General features: G+C 49.2%; 1 long non-coding RNA gene across 1 annotated transcript; it reads right to left on the reverse strand.

The window, feature by feature from the left end:
- Window positions 1-6,619, reverse strand: LOC116751504. Its single transcript, XR_004349288.1, has 3 exons — window positions 6,457-6,619; window positions 5,673-5,716; window positions 1-1,605 (listed from the first exon to the last, which is right to left on the reverse strand). It is a non-coding gene; the product is annotated as an uncharacterized LOC116751504 (long non-coding RNA).
- Between the last annotated feature and the right edge of the window lie 3,839 nt (window positions 6,620-10,458).

A 10,458-nucleotide genomic window follows, 5' to 3' on the forward strand; every position in this document is an offset into this window, starting at 1 on the left:
TTTTAGTTTTGTAAGATGTTACCATTGGGGGAAACGGATAAAGGGAACACAGAATCTCTGTTTCTTATAATTGCATGTGAATCTATAATTATCTCAATACCTATTTAAGTTAAAAAAAAAAAAAAGCAAGGAGGAGGGCTTTGGGCCAAGGGAGCCAAAGAGTCAAGAAATGTTGCCCACTTCCTGGGTTTAACAAAGGCCTAAGGGGCCTCTCTTTCAGGTGACCGTCCCTATCACAGGTGTTCGGAAGCAGGAATGGTGGCAAGTGCAGCTCCATCTGGCTCCTCTTCATAAACAGGTACTTGGGGAGCAGGTTCCAAAGTGGAAGGGGTTTGAGAAATTTTCTTGGGTGATTCTAATCCATTGTTGTTCACTGAAATCAACCAACTCAATGGAAAAGATGTTTATGGAATTCTTTTTCCAGCATCATTAAAGCCAAATTCTGCATCAAACAGGTGAAAGAAGCATTATAAATTAAATAAAAGCCATTTATAAATAAAGGTTTTGACAGGACCTACCCAGGACAACTGGGTTCTAATGCTGGTTTAGTCTCTAACTCACAGGATTTATACGGAGACACTTTCAATGCATTAATCTTGCTAATGATAATAGCTACTGTTAACTGAGTGGTTACTATGTGCCAGGCCAGTGTGCCGAAGGTTGTAAGTACATCATCCCATTTATTTTCACAACAGCCTAACAAAGCTGGAACTGTTCTGATGGCCTGCAGAGGTTAAGACATTAGCCTGAGGTCACACGGTGTGTGGTGGGAGAGCAGACTCACCACCACCCTCGGCCTGCCTTCATAGCCACTACACTGACTGCTGCTTGGTTCTCGGCTGTGGAAAGAGGAGATTGGACCATTGGGTCTGGATTCTCCATGCCTCCAGTGGATGCTGAGCCAATTAGCTAATTCTGACCTGAACTTATCAGGGGGCAGTAAAGACATAATTTAAGAAGTGCCAATCTTGCCTTACAGGGAGGAAGATAAGCCTGGGCAGGTTGAGGGACAGAGAGGGTAACAGGATTTTTCATCCTTCAAAGGGATGAGACTTACTTAGGACTTCCTGTTATATCCCAATTGAATGTGAAAAATAAGCCCTTTCTCTCCAATAGACTTAAGGTCTCTAAAGAGTCCTGATGGTTGAATGCATATTATAGCCTGTCTCCTTTGATTACCTAAAAGACAGGCAATGGGAAGATAAAATATCTGTGTGCTGGCTCATTCAAGTTCACATTACGCCCTCCCAGAAAAGCAACTGCTGCTGTTAATACACTGTAGGAAGGGAATCAGGACAGGATGCGTGTCGGCCAAGGTGAAAGAGAGATACCAAGATCCAATGGGAGAGAAGAGACAATACACAATAGCGCAAACAAGCTGAGGGGTTTTCTTCTGCATCTTGAAGTTCCTTGGGGTTTAAGGAGACCACCTTTGGGTGGTTTTTGGTTCTTCTATATCTTCAGGGTTGGCATGGCTTAAAAAGGGGGCCGCTCAAATGGAATTGGGGTGAGAGAACACTGCTACCTAGAGTGGGCGGACCCATCAGCTGTCAGCGGCCATTTAAAATCCACTTCGGCTTGCAATCCTTACCCCGCTCACTTCCCCTGCGGAGGCAGAACAGCAAGATGTTTAAGAGCCAGGGTGAGCTCTGGAACCAGACAGCCAGAAAATGTGCTCCCTGTGGGTTTTTTCTGGGGCCCACTCAGCTTCCCCAGGAGAGAGAAGAATCTCATACAGCCAGATGAGATCAGGCCAGACTATCTCAGCTGATGAAGATTATTTTGAGGTGCGAAGGCTTTCCTAATCCTCTTACAACCCCCAGGTGGGCTCTGCCTTCTCTGTCCAGGTGAAGACGCTGCCCCTGGTGTGAATCGTGACAGCCTTGATTGTGGTTGGAGGGCATCAGGGGCTACTGCTCTGGAGGGACTCCCCACCAGTGCAGTCACCTGACTGCCTGCAGCGCAGTGGTTAGATAGACTACAGGCTCTGGGCTCAAATTGACCTGGGTTCAAATTCTGTCTAAGCTACTTCCAGCTATGTTTCCTTAGGCATCATAAACTAACCACAACTTCCTTGCCTGTGAAATGAAATAAAATGAGCACATTCCTTATGTTTAGATTTGCCCAGGGTAACTTAATTTGTGGGCTCCAGTGCAAAATGAAAATGCAGGGTTCCTTGTTCAAAAAGCAAGAATGAGCTTTTCACCTTCTTCGTGGTTCCTCTGTCCACCTGCCATGGAGTTTTTTATTTGCTATTGAATGTTGTGCTCTCTCAGGCACAAGGATACTTGGCGGGCTAGCGCAGACCCTCACAGGAGCCTGGGGCCCAACCCCGAGAAAAAGCGAGCTGGGCCATGCGTTGGCCGAGGCTCCAAGCCCCCAGCACATGTTCCACTGTCTATCTAACTTTGCTAACAAGAGCTAAATTCAAATATAAAATTATTAAGCATTTCACGATGGTAACCCCAGAGCATTAAACCCCCAAGCATCGGCCCTTGTGAGTGTAGGCCTTGTGTGATTGTACTGGTTACACACCCGTGAAGCTGGCCCTGTATGTGATTTAGCCTGATCTCTGGTCTTTAGTAAGGCCTCAGTAAGTGGTCAGGAGAGAGAGCCCAGTTTTGTCCACAGCTTACCTTAGGAATCCCTAAACTTAAGCCCTCACTTGAGCTTTGCATTTCCTGGTTCATGGGAGAGTCGGGGAAGGTGTTATTACCACCTTTGTACAAATGGGGAAACTGAGGCCCAGAGAAAGGATAGGACTTGGCCATGTTCACCATGCAGGTGGTAAAAGAATCAGAAGTGAATGGTGATCTCCAAATTGTCAGTCAGTGTTGAGCCTCTCAGTTTCAGCTCCCCCTCTGGCCTCTTACCTGGGATTGTGAGTGGCAACAGCTCATGCAGCTTCCATCAGGAGCACACCCCCTGCCCCAGCTCCTACTAGCTTTCTGCACAAACCCTAGCTCAATGCCAGCCCACTCCAGAAAGATTTCCCTGCCAAGGACCTAACCATGGTATGTTTTTTTTTTTCCTATGCACATTCACCCCAAATTTAGTTATATGTAGTTTTATTTCCTGTGCTTTTTATATTACCAAACGAGCATATTTGTGGCTTATTAAATATTTTTAACCTTATTTATAATAGCTTCATAATATTCTATTTTAGGGAAACTCCATAATTTATTTGACAAATCCTCTATTGTTAGACACTCAGATTGTTTCAAATTATTTTTCATCTACTGAGGGGATGTACAAGTTCTAAACTGGGGATAATCACAGTACTGGTTCGTGGTTCATTGTGCTGATTAAATAAATTAATATAGGAATAGCATTTAGGAAATGAAACAAATAAGTATTGTATATGTGTTAGCTAAGGTTATTCTGTTAGGTCTATTATTTTGATAATACTGTAGCTGCTACCATTTTATACATATCTTTAAACACATAAGTGGCTATTTCCTGGGTCAGAGGGGAGAGAATTGTGAAGGCTGGCATAAAATATGTCCACAATTTATGGAGGGTGTGCCTTGCCACTGACAAGGGAGATCAAGGGGGGCAAGAGGTGGGGTGGGATTGAGCCCCAGCCTTTGGCTGGAAACATCTGTCATGATCTGACTGTGATGCCTTAGGATGTTTGGACGAGTTTGTTCACCTCAGGGCTGAAAAGAGGAAGCATAGAAAGTGTGAAGACTTTTGAGAGGCTCCAGGAAGTATCTGTTAGCCCTGCCCAGAGACCAGTTTGCCCTCCAGCTCCAGATTAAGTAGGTGGATATTTTCCTCTGTTCTCTTGGCTCCTGCTATGACTAGTGAATTTGGGCCTTGGATACAAAGGCGTTGAGATAAAATTGGGTGGGACCATTGAGACTTAGATAGCCAAAGCTCTGCAATATTAGTCTGTCACTTCAGGTCAGCACTGGGTAGAGAAGCAGGGAATTAACAGCTGCCTTTGTGGTTGGCCTGCCCCCATGCACCTCCTCTGCCTGCTGTCTTCCATCATGGAGCTGTGACTCTGTAACTTAAAAATAATTTGTCTTTAGGATGTCCCTTATACAACACAAATAACCAGGGGAGTTATGTATTTCATAGAAGGATAGAATCATAGAATTTCAGAGGTGAAAGGGAGCAAATTCCATCTGGTATTCTTCTAGAGCAGGAATTCTCAAACATTCAGTTGTCAGAATCCTACCTCAGAATTACCTGAGAGCTTGTTAAAAAGGTAGATTCCTGGGCCCACACTTAGAGTCTGATTCAGTGGGTGTTGAGTGGGTCCCAGGAATTTGCCCCTTTAAGAATAACCCCAGATAATTCATGCTGATACAGGTGGGCTACACTCTGAGAAACTCTATTCTATAATATCCCTAGCAGGTTGGTTGCCTCTAGTGTTGGGGAGCTCACCACCTCAGAAGACAGACTATTCCATTTTAGAACAGTTCTGACCATAGAAAGTTCTGTCTTATGTGGAGCTGGAATCTGCCTCTGTGTAAATTCCACACACTGGTCCTAATTCTATCCATTAGGGCCCTGCAGAGAAACTCCAATTCCTCCAGCCTTCTATGGGCAGGGGGACTTGAGAAATATGCACCCATAAGAGTTTGTGAGTCAAAGGTGCATTGTAAGGGAGCCCCTAGGTCTCTAAGCTGGCTGGGCTTTGAGAAACTCATTTCCCCTTCTCACTGGGGTTGATGTCTCCTTCCAAACCCAGGTGGAGGTGTCCCCAAATCAGAGGGCAGACTCCCTGGGGAGGAGGAAAGGTGACCTTGGGCAGCTCAAGGGGCTGCAGAAATCAGTTCCTGTGATCTCAGGGGATGGTGGAGGTGGGGCGCATGCCTGGCCAGGTGTGCTCGTGGGGAGTTCCACGACCTGGGTTCCAGCCCAGCTCTGCCTCTAAGCCCCCAACAGATTCTCAGCAAGTCCCTGCCCCCTTGGGCCTCAGTTTTCACATCTACACAACCATCCTTTCCAGTCCTCTGCAGTCTGAAATCCCATCTCTAAAGCCCGGCGCTCTCTGATCTGGCCTTGTCTTTGCTACTCTGGCAAGTTGTCTGGTGAGGGTGGCAGGAGGGGAGGTGTCAGCGTTCTCAGGAGAGAATCTCGAGACCAAGTCTGAGAAGGGGCACAGTCACCATCCAGCAGAGTGGCTCTTGTGGGTGCAGGGTGGGGATGAGTCATGAAAAATTGAGGGGTGGACCTTAATGGCCATTGTCTCTGGAGCCTGTGCTCCCAGGGCTGGAGGCCCCCTCCCTGTGGGGCTCTGTCTGAGGAGGGGAGCCCTCCAGCTGGAGGCTGGCTCAGGGAGACAGAGAATAGGAAAACAAGGAGGGTCAAAGGGTCCTTATTCTACACCCCACCCTACCTCTCCGCCTGACCCACCTCCTTCTTTTGTTGGGAGATAATCTGAGGTTTTAGGCGAAGAGAACTCTGTGGGAGCACTGACTCTCCGTGGGTTCTTGGGACGTTCCTCTCACCTCCCTGGGCCTCTGTTTCCTCATCTGTCCAGTGGGCTAGCAGTGCTGACCTCATAGGGCTGCCCATCATAGAAGACAACATCCATAAACCCCCCCTGTAAACTGGTACATGCCAGGAAGATGCCAGCTGCCATCAGTCTATTTGTTCTCAGCTTGGTGTGCACAAAAGCAAGAAATCTCACTTAAGATGGATTTTGTCCTGCTCACCTGGGATTTTTTTCTCTGTATCCTGGGCATGACCTTCCGGGGACCTGGTGGGAGAAGGGGCCATCTTAACAGGAAAACTCTCCCCAGAGTTGCCGAGGTCTGACTAGGATTTAGAGAAAAACAATGGCTATCAAGAAATCTGGAGCCCCAGACCAACAACTCTGGGGTGAGAGGCCATGGCAGCCATGAGCAGAAACGGCCGCTGGGGAACATGCATGTGTAGGTTGTTAAAGTGTGAATGGCTGAGCTCGGGCGTGCTACGTGCACACATATCATCCGTGGACACTCACTTGTCATTACATACACCAGGTGCCTAGTATCCCTTCCCACAGCCCACACAGACCCAAAGGCTGACCCCAAAGTGTCCCCCAAGGGCAGAGGCTGCAGGTCATTCCTGGGGAGGCACTTGACTAGGGCCACCAGTCAACGCTGATGGGGGGAGCTGGGCTGTTTCTCTCAACTGTCATGTTCTACTTGGTCGGGGAAGAACCCCTGGACCGGGAGGGAGAAATCTGAGATTCTAGTTCACCCATGGCACCAATTTCCTTACATGTTTTTAGAGATGCCACTTACCTTCTCTGGATCTCAGTTAACTTCTCTGTGAAATGGGTCCACAATCCCTTCTGAAAATGGCAGTAGGGCTCAAATGGAATATTCAATATGAAAGTACTTTGAGAAAGCTGAAAAACCTGCACACATGCAAGGAGGAGGGAAAGGGGAGAGGTGGGCAAGGGAGGAACAGACCCTGATGATTTTAGGTCACACCATCAAGCCGGCCTCTCACCTGAGCATGTTTTCTCTTCACCACCCTCTCCAGGGTTTGGCAGAGATGATGACAAAGAGAAGGAGCAGGGCTTCCCTGGTGGTGCAGCGGTTGAGAGTCCGCCTGCCGATGCAGGGGACACGGGTTCGTGCCCCGGTCCGGGAAGATCCCACATGCTGCGGAGCGGCTGGGCCCGTGAGCCATGGCCGCTGAGCCTGCGCGTCCGGAGCCTGTGCTCCGCAACAGGAGAGGCCACAACAGTGAGAGGCCCGCGTACCGCAAAAAAAAAGAGAAGGAGCTGCAGAAAGAGAAGGGGAAGCTGAAGCGTACACCCTGTGAGGAGCAGCAGAAGAAGGCTGAGCAGGTGGTGAGGCTCCTGTGCCCTCTCTGTGTCAGAACAGTTAGGAAATGAGACTTGCCAGGGTCACAGCTCATGTGGAGACTCTCTGGGGTGACTGTGCTGTCCCGGTTTGAGCTGCTCCTGGCAGGCAGATATCCTGGGATGAGGGAGGCTGGTTCTGCTCAGGCATAGAGGACCCAGGAAGGAAGCTGTTGGCCAACTGGAAAGTGACTTCAGCACTTGGTGAATGGACCAATCAATGTCACATGGCTGTAAACATGGATTCAAAGACCTCATACAAATTACTGAGTAGGGCTGAGAGGCTGGGGAAAAGGGGCTGTGGGCTTCATAGGGCATGCTTAGAGGATGCTGGCGCTGTGCCTAGACTGAGGAACTCTGCTCCTGATTCCTCTCCAGCCTCACCTTGGCCGGTCAGGGGAATGGTCCCAGCTGCATCTAAGGGTCATTTGTCTAAGTCCCGTGTCCCAGGAACAGCGTTCCCAAATAACATTCTCCTTCTCCTCTGGTAATTTACCTTCCGAACAAACTTCTCTTTGAAGCCTGTGTAGAAGCAGATTAATGGATGCAGCTGCCTTCTGCCTTGGGCAGCTCCTGGAAAAGTTTTAAAGTAGGAACAGTTTGATGCTGCCCCATCATTTTTCTCTGGTTGCTTCTTCCTCCTCTTTCCTCCCCGTGAAGCCTCTCAGTGATGGGGTGGTGGTGGTGGTAGGGGTGGGAGTGGAGGTTCTCCTTCCTTACACCTTTACCATACTCTCTGGAAAGAATCTGATAGCAGCCATTCATAGTTTAAGGTCAGAGACTTTGAGAAGCTAGTATCAGAATTTGGACTAAAATCTGTATCTCTCTGTTGTGTGTACCCTCCCCTGGTCTTTACTGCCCCAGGATGTCTTTTTTCCCCCTACTATGCCACGGGCATAGTGCTTAGAGCTGTTCTCAATTATTTAATGTCACCCTCCAAACAACACAGTAGGTCTGTAGTATCATTCTAAATTACAGATGAGAAAACAGGGTTAAGGAGCTCAAGAGACTTGCCCAAAGTTAACACCGCTGTGGGGTGGGTGGGTGTGGGGAAGAGAGCTTCGCATATGACTGTGTTTGACCATATTGCCTATCTACACATGAAACGTGAAAGCCCGACCCCATCCACTTAAAGATTCACTGTCTCTCCCCCAGGATCTCCCCAGTCCCATCAACCTAACACAAATGAGCTACAATTAGGTCAGGGCATCTTGGAATGAACTTGACTGGACCAGAATCCTGTGGCATAAGCAGAGAGCAGGGGAGGGTAGAAGGATCCTTGCTGGCCCCAGGGGCAGGAGAGAGAGGCTTTGTTTCCAGCCCTGCCACTGAGCAGGTGGGGTACCTTGAGTACATCTCTTATTGTGTTTATGGTTTAGTTTCTGCACCTGTAGCTCTAGAAAAAACTCACCAGGAAGTAAAACTTATGTTTCCAGGATATTTGGCTCCATCTTCTGGTCAGTACCAATCACTGCAACTTTTGCAGTGTAGTCATCCACTGTGGACATCAGGTAATGTTGAGTCTTCTAGGAAACTTCTGGTCACTGTGGGGATTAGGGGTGCCTGGGGCAGAACCAGGGATGACCTGAAAGTCCAGGGAATTTCTGTGGCCTCTGGGTCACACTGGCCCTGTACTGCTAGGGGCTGGGCAGAAATTCAGGGAGGGAGAAGCCCCAGTTCCAGAGTAGGAGGGACACTGGAGGCCACGGAGTCTAGCCCCACCAAAGGACAGGCAGGGACACTGAGGCCTGGGGAGAAGTAGGGCCTCACTCCAGGCTACACACATAGGTCTCCTGACACCCAAATCCACTAGCCTGCTGTCTGCCTAGCTCCCTAGCAGCCCCCTTCTCCAAGGATTCCATCCCAGCTGGTCACTTCTTCTCATTCTCCTGAGAAAGGACCATCTGCTTAATAAGCACGCTGCTCCATCCACTTGCTCCCATGACAGCCCACCCTCTCCTGGTCCCAGCTCCAGCCCTGACTGGGTGGGGCGTCCTTCCACCTCTCCAAGCCAGGGCTTTCCTGGAGGAGTTGGGGGCATGGAAGGAAGAGGGAGGCAGAGACCTGCATCTCCTCCAGCTCTGCCTCTCCTCCACTTCCAGCCCAGCCTCTCTCAACCTCAGTTTCCCCATCTGACACACAACCAACCACTACACCAGATTCCTGAGAAGATTAAGTGGATAGTTGGTGTGAAGGTGCTTTGTGAATTCTTGAGCCCTCTAAGAAAGTATTAAATTTCCAGACCTATGAGTCCTCCCTAAGCCACACAGGACCCCAGGTGGTAATTGGAACCCAATTAGCCCACAGGCTATGGGACCCTCCTCAGAGGAGGGAGATGAACCGTTCTTCTAATCTCATGGCTTCAGGATCTGGGGCTTCCTTGCAGAGTCTAGAGTAGAACTCCCCCCTCCCACCCAGTCTAAGAGATTCTGCTTATTTCTGGAAGATGAGTGAGTCCCAGTCTAAGAGAGTTTCTTAGAGGCACTCCCACTGACCCAGAAGCTAGCCTTTGAAAGCCCAGGAGCTGTAAAGGGAGAGGCAGAGGAGGACCAGTTTGCCTGGTGTCTTCCTTTCCCTTGTCTGGACATAAGGTCCATGGCCTCTAGTTTAGATGAGTGAGGGCCAGAGAAGCAGCTGAGGAAGAGGGGAAACCTTTCCCCGCTTGAGTCTTGAGCTCCCACTGCAGTCTTGATTTCGTTTGAACTTCAGAGTAATGGAGAAACTGGAGGCAAGAAGGGATGGTTGAGGTCATCCAGAGCAGCCCTGCCTTTCTTGCATACTCCCAAAGGTGGGGGGATCACTACCTTTCCTAGGAAGCCCAGTTCCTCCTAAGGCAGCTCTAACCCTTTGAAAAGTCCTGCTCAATAATGCTAGAGGGAAGTTCTGAGACCACTTGTACCACAGTCCCCTGGAGTGACTTGCTGAATCAAACCATCTGGGACAGGCCTAGAATCTGCATCTGTGAGCTCCAGGAGCCATTGGTCCACCTCTGTTGCCCCGGGAATGACAGCCCCCCACTCTCAGTGCCTGCCCTGGACACAATTCTGCCAACCCTTTCTGACAGGACATGGTTTTCTCTTTTCTCAGCATTCTGCTCTGTCACTTCTTAGATTATTCTCTCTTTTTCCTGGTCTCCATGCCTGTTTTGTAAATAGAACATCATAGAATTTGGGGGCTAGAAGTGTCTTAACAGAACACCTTATCCAATTCCTTATTTTATAGATGGGGTATTTGAGACCCAGAGAGGGCAGAGTCTTGCCCCAGGTCACACAGCTGTTCCATGGGAGCTAATAGGAGACACAATCCCATGACTCCTAGTGAGTGCCCTTCCTACTGTGCAGTTCTGTCCTGCTGTAAAAGCTGCATTGTAGGGCGATGCCCATCCCAGACTCCTTCTTAGATGAAGCCATCATGGTGTCATCACAGGACTTTCCCTGGCCAAAACTGACTGGACTGGGAGTGGTCATCTGAACTCTGAGCTGGGTCAGTCAGATTTTCTCTTGAAAGAGAGTTGTTGCTGAGGGTCACAGATGCTATTGAGCCCTGGGGCTCAGAGGCCAAGCAGAGTCCAGTGTTGGGGGCTGGGGTGGCAATTTGTGTGCCATGCATGCTGAGGAGCAGGTCGAGAAAGGGCCTGCGGAGAG

Source organism: Phocoena sinus, chromosome 3 (genome assembly GCF_008692025.1).
Source record: "Phocoena sinus isolate mPhoSin1 chromosome 3, mPhoSin1.pri, whole genome shotgun sequence".
In the NCBI taxonomy this organism is placed as follows: domain Eukaryota; kingdom Metazoa; phylum Chordata; class Mammalia; order Artiodactyla; family Phocoenidae; genus Phocoena; species Phocoena sinus.